General features: G+C 43.2%; 1 protein-coding gene and 1 long non-coding RNA gene across 8 annotated transcripts in view; one reads left to right on the top strand and one right to left on the bottom strand.

The window, feature by feature from the left end:
- The window catches only part of LOC119877432, a 34,235-nt gene extending 25,717 nt beyond the window's left edge, over window positions 1-8,518 (bottom strand). The window contains exon 1 of the long non-coding RNA XR_005376960.1: window positions 8,453-8,518. This is a non-coding gene — a long non-coding RNA (uncharacterized LOC119877432). The remainder of the gene's footprint in view (window positions 1-8,452) is intronic.
- UBE2E2 (ubiquitin conjugating enzyme E2 E2) overlaps window positions 1-12,834 on the top strand; it is a 528,260-nt gene that overhangs the window by 93,485 nt on the left and 421,941 nt on the right. For 3 of the 7 annotated variants that reach the window (XM_038570715.1, XM_038570718.1, XM_038570716.1), the window contains exon 2: window positions 819-902. The exons of 1 other annotated variant lie outside the window; for it this stretch is intronic. The gene's annotated coding sequence lies outside the window, so the exon portion shown is untranslated. Of the gene's footprint in view, window positions 1-818; window positions 903-8,009; window positions 8,159-8,236; window positions 8,350-12,834 lie in introns of those variants that run through there. 3 more of the 7 variants (XM_038570721.1, XM_038570714.1, XM_038570720.1) reach the window with 2 other exon arrangements.

Raw genomic sequence — 12,834 nt, 5'->3', positions numbered from 1 at the left:
GGCCGTGATCCCAGGATCCTGGCATCGAGTCCTGCATCTGGCTCCCTGCAGGGAGCCTGCTTCTCCCTCTGCCTATGTCTCTGCCTCTCTCCCTGTGTCTCTCATGAATAAATAAATTAAAATCTTTAAAAAAAATTAGAGAGGAATGATGGGATTTAATAAGAAAGCCAATTCTCTATTCACTCTATTCACAAATCTCCAAGGAACTCAGGTATTTGTTTTGATTCTTGAGGCCAGTCTAATGCATGTTGAGCACACCACAAGATTGAATATAGCAACTATTAAACAAATGCAAATGGAAGAACCAGGGGCATTGTATCAGCTATACTCAAAAGCCCAAAGCTTCCAACCTGGGTTAAAGTGGAGATGGTGAGCCATAGCACAAGTGAAGGAGGTCATCCAAGTTAGCAAGTCCAAGGCAGGTGGACAAACAGAAGTCTAGTATAAAACTATATTCTTGAATGTGTGCAAAGCAAGTCTGCAGCTATGGAGATACATGGCTTGGATCTCTCTTTAAGAAAGACTTACCTATCAGATGCAAGGAGTTTAGTTAGCTGACAGCTTCCAGCCTATAAGTGGCCTTTAGGACTCATCTTACCTATTGAGCCAAGGACACGCTCTTCCTGGGCAATCTTAGCAAATGACTAAGCATGATGAAAGCATCAGGATCCGGCCATTTCTGCCCAATGTGGAACTGCTTTGCAGGCAGCGTTTGTGCTGGAGTTTTGTTAGGCTGGCCTCTAGGTTTTCCCTAGAGCTGCACTGCAGTCTGAGGCTCTTTCTACTCAATCTTCTCTCCTTCTTTTCTCCTTTCACAGGTGTCAAACAAACCTGCATAGTAGCTGAAGAATATCATTGCCTACTTCTGTTATTTTCCCCTATTTCTTTCACAGATTAAACAGGTAAGCCTCTTGCATTCTTAACTACACCTCTTGATGTCAGTTTTCTGGAAAACTCAGCTGATATGGGGGAAAGCCAGTGTTCCGAGACATAGCATGCTAGTAAGAGAAATGACCAATTGGCGGCCCTGACACTTGGCTTCTCTCATGATACTACCTTGGTTTGAATATTAATCCCAGAGAGCCCAAGGAAATTGTTTGCCTGCAGGGTACTTATAGTAAGTCCTGGTCAGTAGAAAAATATAACAGAATAGACAGAAAGTGAAAGGAGTGGAAGAATCTATTCTTTTCCATTCACAAGAATTGTGTCCTCCCATGAATATGTGAATATACCAAAAAAACTGTCATTGCGCATTTTAAATGGTGAATAGCCTGTGAGTTGTATCTTGATAGGGGTGTTATTTAAAAAACTGTGCATTTCCAAGTAGACAAAGGAATACCAAGATGACTATAGACGAAAATGAAAGCAATAAGGAAAAGACGGCAAATTATATCTTTTCTTCATTTGGGCCATATATAAAGAGATTTCACAGTTTTTCTTCATGGAATGTGCAGAGAGGGCCAGAGGGTTCATAAAGCTCTGGAAAATATTCATTAATATATTTTCTGAATGTAAAAGAAATAGTAAAGAGCTTATGCATTCTTTGAAAGGCTGTTAAAATGAATGACATGGAACAATTACATCTACCTCCCCAAATTCCATAATTTGGGGGAAATGGTGGTTAAAAAAGCAGTTATATTCATTCATTTGACCAACATTTAGGGGGTGCCTACTCTTTATTCTAAGCATGGTCTCTGCCCCTAAGCAGTTTAGGGCAACCTAGGGGGCATAGGCTTTTTTTTTTTTTTTTTTTTTAAGATTTTACCCATTTATTCATGAGAGAACAGAGAGAGAGGCAGAGACATATGAAGAGAGGGAGAAGCAGGCTCCCTACAAGAAGCCTGAGGGTGGGACTTGATCCCAGGACTCCGGGATCACGACCTAAGCCAAAGGAAGATGCTCAACCACTGAGTCACCCAGGTGCCCTCCGGGGGCATAGGCTTTTAAGCAGTATAGGATGCAGGGAGACTCTTAGCAAGAAAAAAAAAAAAAAGAAAAAGGGGCAAACTGAAGACCTCTTAGACTTGAGGGTGACATGACCTTAACAAAGCAGTAGTAGAAAGACTAGTAGCTCATACTTGTATGACAGTTGTTTTGTTTCAAGCTCCATTTAAGTTGCTTTATGTCTTAATTCATTTAATCTTCTCTCTTACCTGATGTAAGTATCAGCTATTAAAATAAGCCCCATTAGTAGACAAGGATCTGAGCCAATGAGATCATAAGGACCTTGTCCATGATCACAGCAAGGAAGAAGTGGAGCCAGGGTCATGAATCCAGACAGCCCACTTCCAAAGCATCTCTGTACTGCATAAGAAAGGCAGAATCAGGGCAAGGCTTTCTTTTGTTCTGTCTTTGTCTCCTTCAGAGGCTTTGCTAAGTTTCAAATATTTTTTACTTACTGTACTAATAGCAGTGTGATAACTTTAACAAAGAGAACCTTATCTATAATCACATTGCTCAACAAATCCCTGACTCTTAGATATCATTATTCTTTCCTTTGTTCTGATGGTAGACTGTTTCAGAGCAGACTCTTTCTATCTTACTCCTACGGTGTCTAAAGATGGCTCCTCTGAACCAACTTTCCTTTTTTCCATTCCTGGACTATGCTCTTTCTTGATACCCTTTATCCATATTTCAGCACCTACTTAAACCCCACTGTATTTCTGGGAAGTTGGAAGTAATAGTCCATTTCAGCAGTGAGTGGGACTCCTTGCCCTGCAGAAACTACCACAGCAGTGGCATCCTTGGTACGTAGAGGACTTGAGTAGGGAGCATCATTATCAGACAGCAGAGAACATGTGGATTAATTATCTATTGCTGCTTGAGAAATTATCCTCAAAACTTAGTGGCTAAAACAAAACAAACATTATTATCTCAAGGTTCAAGAGTGGTTTAGCTGGATATTTCTATCTCAGGGTCTTTCATGAGTTTGCACCACCTACCTTGAGGAAGGTTGCAGCATCTGAAGGCTTGACTAAGGTGGGGGAATCTCCTCCTGAGTTCGCTCATGTGCGTGTCAGTAGGAGACCTCACTTTCTAGCCACATAGGCCACTCCATAGGGCTATTTCCAACATGTCAGCCTGCTTCCCCCAGAGTGAATTATGAGAATGAGAGAACCAATAAGATGGAAGTCCCAATATCTTTTATAAAGTAATCTCAGAAGTGAGATACTATCACTTCTTATCATTTATTAGCCAGCCCTAGTATGATGCAGGAGGGAACTACACAACGTGTGAATACCAGGGGCAGGGATCACTGGGGCCAACTTAGAGGCTGACTACCATACTTGGGCAGGGACCAGGGTGGGAGGAGCAGCCAGACTTCTGTGTTTGCATCTTAGTTTATGTGAATGATGTAATGGCAGTTGAAAAGCAAGTATATTCATTCATTTGGTCAACATTTAGGGGGTGCCTACTCTTTGCACATTGCAAAACTGATGCTTTGCAATGTGAAATATATACAATTGGTACATGGCAGCCCAGGTGGCATTTGTCCTCAGTACTCTTCCATTACCTATTAGGAATTCATTTAGTTACTCATTCAACAAACTTTTTTTTTTTTAATTAAGTTTTAAATGTTAATTCCAGTATAGTTAACAGACAATGTTATATTAGTTTCAGGTGTATGATATAGTGATTCAATAATTCTATATATTACTCAGTGCTCATCATGATAGTGTGCTCTTAATTCCCATCACTTTTTTTTACCCTTCCTCTCACCTTCTGTCCCTCCTGTAACCATCTGTTGCATCAAACATTTTTTAAACACCTGGCACATGCTTCTGTTAGTACTTAGTAATGGGGTCCTAGAGTCTCAGTTCTAACAGAGCTTCAATTTTCCCACATCAGTGTTTTTCCTCTTAAGTATCCAAGACATTCAGAGTGACCACAGAGTGCCCTATAGCTCCTTTCAAGACAGACTGTAAGCAAAAGATTGTTGTCTTTCATTGCATTCTCACAGGGTCCTAATCTTTGGTAAACTTAAACTAATAATGATATTTCCTCCAGGGAGTATAATCCAAATATTTAACAATCCTTGACAATTGGGTGCCTAACAAGAATGGGAGCAGCCTAAACAAGAAGCAGCTCTACTAGTATGATGCATTTTGCTGAAATCCAGTCCAGTTACCCTCTGAGAGGTCTTTTCTAGCACACCTCTAGTCATGGTAGAAAACTAACTGTGACTCTACCTACTCATGAAGTTGTCCGTAACAAAAGTTATAAGAAGGGGCCCTAAAAAAATTCCTATTTGCCAATTCTAGGGGGGGAAATGTAGGCTATATATTAATGCTCAGAAACAAGAAGTGTAGGGAAGGAGTGAGTTCATGATGATGGATTGATGGACCAGAGCAGGAAATACAAGTTGGGTAAGCTATTTGTTATGGATACCAAGTTTGAATCTTAGGGGAGAGGACTTGAGAACATCAGGAGAGATCTGTTTGTAACACTGGGCTCAAGTTAATGTGTCCTGAATTTCATCAACTCGAGAGCCAAACTGCTGATTTCAAATCCCAGCTCTGCTACTCACTAGCTGTATGACTGTGGGAAAGTGACTTAATCTCTCTGCACTTCAGTGTTCTCATCTATGTAGTGGGGTTGATTGAACGAAACCAACCTTATGGGGTATTTGTGAGCTAGTATATGTAAAGTGCTTAAACTTTGCCTGGTACAAATCAAGAACACACTAAGCACTAATTCTTATTGAAGAAATTGAAACAATGTCATTAACAGAAAGAGGTCAGTTTCATTCACTGCACCAATATTTATTGGATATACATATAGCAATGAACCTCAACCAACAAAATCCTTGTTCCCAAGGTACTTGTATGTAGAGGAGGGAGGGTGGGAAGAGCAGGGGAGAAACAGAAGACTAAAACAAACAAGTAAAAAATATATTATTTTAGATTTATTATGATGGTCATGAAAAAAGTAAAGCAGAGTAAGGGTTATAGCAAGTGCTGGGGGAGAGAGGTAAAGGGAAGAATGTTCTAGAGATGGGAAATTGTTAAGTCATAAGTATTTACAGAAATGTTTGGTGTGTTCCATAATAGCAAGGTGGCTAGTGTGGCTGGAGGGAAATGAGAAGGGGGTGAATTTTTACAATGTGAGGTCAGAGGGGTCTTGGTTGAGGGTGGGGGGGGGGTAGATTACGGGCCATGCAGCCATTGTAAGAATTTTGGGTATTACTCTAGGATGGGAAGCCACGGAAGGTTTTGAGAAGAGGAAGACCTATATTTTAAAGGACAACTTAGACTATTGTGTGTTGGGATGGTGGGGGAATGGAGGGATAGTAGGTAAAGGAAGTAGCAAGATCAGGTAGGAGACTATAGTTGAGAGATGATGGCAGCTTGGACTAGGGTATGAGCTGTAGGGAAGGAGGTAGGAAGAAGGGGATACATTCAGGATATATTTTTGAAGGCAGAATTGACAGTTTGCTGATGAACTGGATGTAGCTTGTAAAACAAAGAAAGGTCAGAAATACGGAAGCTCTGTGAGGAGAGGGATTTCTTTTTTTTTAAGATTTTATTTATTTACTCATGAGAGACACAGAGGGGCAGAGACACAGGCAGAGGAAGAAGCAGGCTCCATGCAGGGAGCCCAGTGTGGGACTTGATCCTGGGACTCGATTCTGGAACTCGATCCTGGGACTTGAGGATCACGCCCTGAGCCCATCCTGGGACTTGAGGATCACGCCCTGAGCCCATCCTGGGACTTGAGGATCACGCCCTGAGCCAAAGGCAGGCACTGAACTGCTGAGCCACCCAGGGATCCCTGGATTTTTCTCTTTTACTTAATGTCATATTCTAACCAAGTAGGCAATGCCTAGTACTCAACAGATACTCCTTTTCTATTCCAATTCTAATTTGTATTATGTCCTCAATTTCTTAAATTCAGTAAATAATACACAGCAGTTAAAACATCTACAGATAAATGAAATGCTACAGCAATCATAGTTTCAGCAGTTAGGCAGTGAAAACTTTCCCAATTCTTTCACTAAATTGGAAATTGTCATTACTGCATTCCTAGCCACCAGTTGCCAATGACCAGGACTAAAAACCAACTTTGATACTTTCTGTTACAGAAGGATACTTTGTTATGAAATATTCATTATAAATAAATGAAACCCATCTAATATATATCCGAGAATAAAGAGTAATCCATTGTAGAAAAGCATAGACACCTAGAAAACAGGGATTCTGTTAACTATCCTCACCAAACCATTACAAAACACAATCAGGAAAATGAAAATGTCAAAGTATGAAGATTTAATGAGATAAAATAGGTTATGCAGACATTTAAGGAATCTATGCAATGTTCTATTTTGGTCATATACTAATATTAAAAAGCAAATTTTCAGTATTACATGCATAAAATATTGCTTCATGTGAGAGGTATAGGTGGCTATCTAACCGATGATCACATGCTAATTTATAATCCTCCAATACATGTTTTTGAATTTAAGGGTAATGGGTCCTGTTGATATTCTTGAGTGATGCATAGAAACAATACCCAAGAATACACCCACTTTTTACTCAATGGTTATTTATGGAGGCTGGAAGCCAATACCTGTCTTTGCCAATTTTCAGGGATGTTATAAAGTAATATTCCTCAAAAGGCATTTGATAAAAAAAATTTTCAGTTCTGGACATATGTATGAATCTCGACTTGCTTCTGTCCTCTGGGGTCTCACTGCACGGATTTCTTCAGGCTTCCTGAGTTGCAGGGGACTTTCTGGGGGCTATCTTCAGCCTTTTGTAGGCTGGATACTTTTGCCACAAAAAGTGACATTCCCTATATAGGGGTGTTCTAGGAGGAGTAACAGCAATCATTTGGTAAGAGGAGCTAAGGGTGGAGGTGGGGGGAAATTCTGGAGAAGCTGAGCTTGCTTAGCAGGCATAGGTTTTTTGTTTTGTTTTGTTTTGTTTATTTATTTATTCCTGGTGGGGTGGGGTGGGGGGCAGAGACACAGGCAGAAGGAGAAGCAGGCTCCATGCGGGGAGCCCGACGCGGGACTCGATCCGGGGGCCTCCAGGATTAGGCCCTGGGCCGAAGGGGCGCCAAACCGCTGGGCCACCGGGGCTGCCCCGTTTTGTTTTGTTTTAATGGTTATTTGGGGTGAAGATTACAGGGGAACGTAATGTCACCCACAGCATCGCCACTGTTCCCGTTGCCTTTGGTGGGGCTTTAAGGCAGGTCCTGGCGGCCCCGGTAGCTTCTCCTCCTTTCACCTCTCCCCAATACCCCGGGGCTACATGGCCTGGAGCTCCTGGCTACCCGCGCAAGTTCCAGGCCAGGGGCAGCCAAAAAAGCAGAAGAATCTTGGTGTTGCAGTGCAGGGGAGTCGGGGTCAGCGTCTGCGAACTTTCCAGGCTAGCGCGAAGGTGTCCCATCCCGGGTGCATGCGGGCACCGCGCGTCGAGTTCGGGCCAGCGTGTCCCCAGGGCCAGTCCCCGAGGCGCGCTCCGCGGAGTCCTCGGCAGGCGCGAAGCCCAGGGCTGCAGAGCAGGGGCGCCAGGAGCCGCACCCAGTCTCGTCTTTGGGCGACTCCCACCCCCAAGCCAGCATTTCCCTTTAATGCGCGCTCCCGTCAAGGTCCCCGCGTCCCTTCCCCTCACGTCGCCTCGTCAGCCTCTGTTTCCCTGTCCTCGCCCGGCTCCGCCGGTCCTTCCCCGTGGGACGGCCCTCGCCCTCGCCCTCGCCCCCGCCCCCGCCCCCGCCCCCGCCCGCCCGCCGCTCACTCGCGGGACTCAGCTGTCACTTTACTTTCCCGCGCCGCCTCCCCCACCCCTGGCCAGGCCGGCCGGGCGGCCCGCCCCCGCCCCCGCCCCCCGCGCGCGCGCCCTCCTGCCCCCGCCCCCTCGCGGCCACGCGCCGGGAGGGGGCGGGGCGGAGCGGGCTTGGGGCGCAGGGAGGCGCGCGGCGCCGCACGGCCGACGTGGGGCTCGCGCTCTCGCGGTCTCTCGCGGGCGGGCGCGCGGGCACGCGCACTGGCGGGCGCGCGCGCGGACGGCCGGGCGGCGGCGGCGGCGGCGGCGGCGTCTCACGGAGGCGGTGGCTTCACTTTCCAGGACTCAGGGGCGGCCACAGCGGCAGCCGCGGGCAGCAGCCTTGGGAGCCGGAGCTGGAACGGCCGCGGGCGGCGGCAGCGGCGCTGAGGGTGAGTCCGGGCGGGCGCGAGCGCGGCGGGGACAGGCGTGGCCGGGCTGCCGGGTGCGTGGTGACTAGACCGTCTGCGGGGACACCCCGTCCTCGGGGCCTCCCAGCGCCCCCTCCCCCCCTCGCCCCCGCAGCCCTCTCTCCGCGCGCTCGGGCTGGAGCCCGCGACCTGCGCGGACGCCCCTCCCTCAGGTACTCGCCCGGGCCTCGCCGGTGCTCCCCCCCCCCGGCGTCCCCCCTCTCGCGGGCGTCCCCCCCCCCCAGCCTCGCCTCCACGTCGCAGAGCTTTGCTTACCGCTTGCGCTCTAGTTCTCGCCTCCGTTCCCCGGCGTGCCCCGCTCCCCGCGCCCCCTCCCGCGAGCCTCCTTGCCCCGGTTTCTCGCCCTTTCCACCCCTCCCCCTTCCTAGTCCTCTCCCTCCCCCACTCCCCCCCCCCCCCCCCGCCGGCCCTGCCTGCCCATCTTCTACCCCCTTCCGTTCTCGGTTCCCCATCCCTCGCCACCCTCCCAGCCCCTTTCCTCTCCCAGCCGCATCCTGGAACTAAGTCTTTGCAAAAGTACTGGATAAATGTCACGGTGGAAAGTGCCCGGCTTGATCTTTTGCTATTTTCCCTAATTGCATAATTGCTGCACATGGTGTCTCTGCTGGCGAGTGCCGGGTCTGGCTCCCCCGCCGCCGCCGCACCCGCGTGGGCCTCCCGGAGAAGACCCGGCGGGGTGTGTGTGTGTGCCCTGGTGTGGAGTGTGTGTTGTGGCGGTCTTTTGTGAAGCCTAGCGCTTGTCACAGTTTGGAGCCGAAGCCCATTTTTCTCTGGTCTCTTCTCTGCAGCCCCCACTGGCCTGGTTTGAAACTGGATTCCCTCTGCCCTCCTCCCTCCACTTCTCCCCCTCTCTTCTTTCATAATGTTTTGATCCTTTTGCCCTTTACCATTTCTAATGAAGATAAAGCGTAGCTTCTTGTGGCTTTTTTTTTTTTTTTTTTTTTCCCACGACCAACCAGAAATATCCAATCCATCTTCCCTTAAGGAAATTAAGGCCGCTTTAGAAAGACAGCATCCTGTGCTCGGTGGCTGTTAGACCTATTTGCATGTTTAAAAGATTCATCGTTTTGTATTGTGTATTCTTGAGAGTCTACTCAAATATTTTTATTTAAAAGTACAAAAGGAAGTCCCAGGGTTTACCTTCAGATTAGCTAGCGGTTTGGAAAGATTTTAAGCTCGTCTTGGTGTTTTTTTTTTTTTTTTTTTTTTAATCCCTGTTTCTTTAAAAAGTGTGTTTCTGAATATGTGATAATTCACTCTGGACCTTGGAATTTAAATAATTGTCTCAGCGATTTGGGTGCTCTGACTCTTTACCGTTTTGCATGTGGGTTGATGCTGATGATGGAGTGTTTTCATATAAGGTCATACCCCATTTTATCTCCCCCAGAACATAGCACCTTTTCCTTAAAAATTGTGTTTTATTTTACATTTTGGAAAAGTTTAGAAGTGTGAGTAGGAAGACAAGATATTAAATGACGGAATTAAAGCATTTTCCTGTTGTAAAAGCCCAAATGAACATTTGCTTTTGCAGTTTTATACCATTACCATGAGATACAGTTTTAAGGCTTATCTGGACAATAATTGAATTTATGAACTGACTATAGTTGCTTTTACATTATCAGTTATATTTATAACCAAATCATTTCATTTTTTATAGAACACGTGAGTTTCATTTACTTACTATATTGCTGATAGTTAGAATACATAGAATACATAGCTAATGCAGGCTAAATTTGTGTGTTGAAGAAGGAACAGTATCTAAACTCTAAATATAACACATTGAGGAAAGTCTGTCTTCCTATTTTATGTTTAGAAACCAAGCTTTACTTTGAGTTCAAAATCAAAATCTAGGTTTAAATGTCTTCTTAGCTTTGAAATTATCATTGAAGAGTATCCCTATGTTTATATAACTGTGGAATTTATCTTCCTGCTAGGTTAGGTAATTTGATCAAATTCGCTTATTAGGAATTAATCTTAAAGATAATTTTAGAATGCTGATTTAGAGGATAACTTTAGAGTTTTAATTCATGACTTTCTTCATTTGTACTTCAGAAAGACGAAACACCAATTTTATACTTATACCTAATTAAAATGCTTGTAGATTGCTTTTTCTTCATAAAAATTAGTTGCTACCTAAGCGGTGCAATAAATTTTTTCCAAAACTTTTCTCTGTAATTAGGCATTTAAAAACCAAAATCTGGAAATTTGCCTTACTCTTGATATTTGAAAAAAATACGAAAACTTTGTTTTAAAAAGTTTCTGTAGAGGTTATTAGTGGTCTTAGATGAATTTATCACCTGTAGATTAAGATTTGGATGAAATAAAGTGTCTGAGGTCAAAGTGGAAATAATTTTTTTCTTTATTGTGAAACTATAGAAATTATGACTCTATATGAGTTTATCCTTTTATAGCAAGGAGCCAAACTGAAGCCAAACTGAAGCCAAACGACTTATTTATATAAAGTTCAAAGATGTGAAGACATGGATGGATGGTATTAAGAGTTTAGAGTAGTGACAGGAGAGATGCCCTTGCTCTGTTTCTTGGCCTGGATGCTGGTAAAACATGTGTGTTCAGTACATGACAATTCATTGGCCAGCACTCACCATTTCTGTACTGTTGTATGTTTATGTTACACTTCAAGAATTTTTCTTCAGGTGAGGTTTTCATCTAATACTTATCCTCTATTGGTTGTCTTTTAGTATCCACGTATTCAGTACTTCTCCATTCAGTTCTTGATTCGTCGATTCTCTTAACTCTGTCAGCCAAACACAGAGACCCAAACCCATTTCTTAATAACTTCTTTATGGAGCTATAATCCGCATACTGCAAAACTCACCCTTTAAACATACATAGTATACTAAATGGTCTTAGTATATATCTACAAGGATGTGCAACCATCACAATTAGCCGAATTTAGAATATCAGCAGCTCCTCAAAAAGAAAGTCTGTATCTATTAGCACTTACTCTCCCTACTTGGATATTTTTAAACCTTTTCTTTTAATTAGTAATCTCTACACCCAACATGAGGCTCAAACTTGCAACCCTGAGATCAAGAGTTGCTGCTTTAGGAATTGAGTCAGCCAGGTGCCTTATAACAGTATTTTTTAATAGTTCTCTAGAGGGACTAGTTTTGATTTTCTGGTGTTCTGAAGCAACTTTTGAAATTTGTGTTTCAGATTATGGCTCAGATTGAATCATTGAGTAATCTTTCAAATAATTATATGCCCATAGCATATAGTTAGTATGCAAAGGTACATAAATAAAAACATGAAGAAGAATGTGTGTATACACACACACACATATAACTGTACGAATGTATGTATATATAAATGTATATACTATGTGTAATGTAATATATAACTGAAACTCCAGGCATACTTTATTAAGCTAAAGCTCTAGGTTCAGTAAAAAAAAAGAATTTTATTTCATTTAGGTTTCTATATTTTTGTCATATAATGGATTGCTTCTGGTTTAGGATAAATAAAATGAATTCTCACTCAGTTCACATTTCTTGAAGTATTGCCAGCAGCATTTTGCAATATCTAAGGACCTTTCCCTGAGAATTGTTCTCTTTCTCACTTCCCATGCACATCTGCTCTAACGTGCTCTTATATATACATACTTATTAGGTTTTAAACTTCTGATATATTTTAACTGAAAGAAGTAAGCTGGAAAAAAAAATCAATGTTAAATCCAAGGGTAAGAATTAAAGTGAAATAAAATATAAAAAAAGCTAGAAAGATGTTAGGACTGTTAGAGCTAGACGTGAAACATACTGATATAAAATTTCAGTATTCTATTAAGTGACTTTAGTGCTCATAAAAGGTGTCACAGCTGTGGAGACTGATGCTCTCCATTTACAGAATAGGTACAAGAGCAGTCAGATTTCTCTGTCAGTGTGTTTCAGAGCTGCTTGTACAGACCTCTTTTTGTTTGGCATGGGGGATGGGAGCCCTTGGAGTTGAGAAGGGTGGTGGTGGTGTGTTTGTGTGATGTCTTATTGAAGGCATTCAGTATTTTCTGTTGACTCTTCACCTCTCTGTGCTTCCTGATTCTTTCATTTCTTACATTGCTCTTTGGTTTGTCTTACCATAAAAATTTCAGTCCATTAAAGATTTGTATTATGAAATCATTTTGATTTAGAGCAAGCTGTAAGTTAAATCTTCGGTGATGATGAATTTTCATCATCAACTAGCTATATATTTAGACTATAGTAATAAAAAACAGTGCTTTATTTGAGGTATCTTTTATTATTAGGTGGTTATTAGGTGGCAGTAACATAGTGAGCGCAAGGCCCTTCAGAGGCTGGGCAGTTGATTTGTCAGTTTGGTTTTGAATTTGTCCGTGCACTCTAAACTAGTTTGGTCATAAGGGATAAATTTATAGAAATCAAACTCAGAAATTGATTATGATGGAATGACAGTAGAGAGGGGATATCCCTTTTCTCTTACTAGAATTGTTTGTATTTGCTATACAGCTTATAGCAGCTACTATGTATCAAGGTATTAAAGAAATTGAGTTGATAATCAGAGCTGCTTGGGAAGCATGAACTCAGAGCAAAGGGATTTTTTTTTTAAAGATTTTATTTATTTATTCATAATAGAGACAGAGACAGAGACATAGGCAGAGGCAGAAG

This window comes from Canis lupus, chromosome 23, assembly GCF_011100685.1.
Source record: "Canis lupus familiaris isolate Mischka breed German Shepherd chromosome 23, alternate assembly UU_Cfam_GSD_1.0, whole genome shotgun sequence".
Lineage (NCBI taxonomy): Eukaryota > Metazoa > Chordata > Mammalia > Carnivora > Canidae > Canis > Canis lupus.
The sequence above is the reverse complement of the archived record's forward strand: the minus strand, read 5'-3'. Positions and strand labels throughout refer to the sequence as shown.